Source organism: Microtus ochrogaster, unplaced genomic scaffold (assembly GCF_000317375.1).
Source record: "Microtus ochrogaster isolate Prairie Vole_2 unplaced genomic scaffold, MicOch1.0 UNK231, whole genome shotgun sequence".
Taxonomy (NCBI): Eukaryota; Metazoa; Chordata; class Mammalia; order Rodentia; family Cricetidae; genus Microtus; species Microtus ochrogaster.
In genome coordinates, this window is record NW_004949329.1 from 1 (window position 1) to 1,793 (window position 1,793).

Below are 1,793 nucleotides of genomic sequence, written 5' to 3' on the forward strand. Positions count from 1 at the left end.
TACAGGATCCAGTTATTGGAGCATCACATGCAATTTGGGGAAGAATACAAAAAGTCCTCTTTATAATGTTAAGTCTATTAATTTTGTTATAGTTGCTATTAATCTCTCCCCCAAAAATAGCACAAGCCCTTTGCCATAGTCCATTGTCTTCTATTTCATCAGTATTGAAAAGCACTATAATTTCTGCTTTCTCTATACCTGTTAGTTGACAAAGTCTCAATTTACCTCCCAGAATTAATTCAGGGACTTTTTCCACATAAGTTTTAATTTTTTACTAGGTTAATGTAAAAATATCCATTCTAGAATAATATCTTCTCTCTGTATTAAAATTCATGTAGAAGAAATTATGAAGGCAAGATGACTAGAATACAACTAAGATTTGGATTCACCCTATCCACATGTGCCTTCTGTAATTTTTCCTCAACTATTGTTAATTTCTTTTCTGCTTCAGCTGTAAATTCTCTGGGAGTATTCAAATCTTTCTCACCATCTAAGGTTTTATTTAAATGAAGTATTAGATCAGTTGTTATCCGAATAGCTGGTTGTAGACTAGAAATGTCTCCTAACAATCTTTGAAAGTCATTAAGAGTCTGTAACCGGTCTCTCTGAAATTGTGCCTTTTGTGTTCTAATTTTCTGTAAACCTATTCTGTAATATAGGTAATTAACAGAATCTCCTTTTTTAATCTTTTCTGGAGCAATTTGTAATCCCCACTTAGGCAAGACTTTTTTTTACTTCTTCAAACATCCTTTCTAAAGTATCTATATTTGAATCAGATAACAAAATTCATCCATGTAATGGTACATTATTAACTTAGCAAATTGCTTAGGAATTATTTCCAATAGCTGGCTGACAAAGTATTGGCACAGCGTAGGGCTATTGAGTATTCCCTGTGGAAGGATAGTCCATTTATATCTTCTAGTAGGCTAAGAATTATTATAAGTAGGCACTGTGAAGGCAAACTTTTCTCTATCCTTTCTTATAAAGTTATAATGAAGAAACAATCCTTTAAATCAATAACTATGAGAGGCCATCCCTTTGGTAACAGAGAAGGCAGAATTCCAGATTCTAGAGGGCCCATGGGTTGAATAATCTCATTGATAGCCCCTAGATTTCTCAACATTCTCCATTTTCCAGATTTTTTTTTTACGACAAATACAGGAGAATTCCAAGAGCTACTAGAATCTTCTATATGTTGAGCATCTAGTTGCTCTTGTACCAGCTGTTCTAAAGCCTGCAACTTTTCTTCATCTAGAGGCCACTGCTTAACACATGTTGGTTTCTCAGGTAACCATTTTAAAGGTAAAGCTGTTGGTAGCTATGAAGATTTATCAATTGCTTTGTGTTCTTGTAAAGCCCAAATGGCTGGTGTCCATAATCTCTAATATTTTCTAATATTTTCTTCAGCATAGGGCTGTTTTCTAGGACAGTGATCTTTAAGATTTCCCCTTAAATAAATAAACTTTTTTAAAAAAATTATAATTCCAAACTGGTGTGGGATTGTTTTGTGACTTACGTCTACACCGTCCCTTGGCATAAGAGGAAGTGGTGCAGCTCTCCTGCTCTCATACTCACAGACCTGGCTACCTGTCCTCTGCCAACAGGGTAAGTTCTAGTGTGCTGCACAGGTGATCTGTTGTTCCCACTCTGCCATGTGCATGAATCATAGAGCCACTAATGTCTGCACAGACATCAGGAGTCTGTGTTGATACCTAGGATCAAGTTACTATCCAAGGGTTGAGTCTCTGTTGGGGCCATTTAGATCTGGGTAGTCTGTGCTGCCAGCCAGAGCC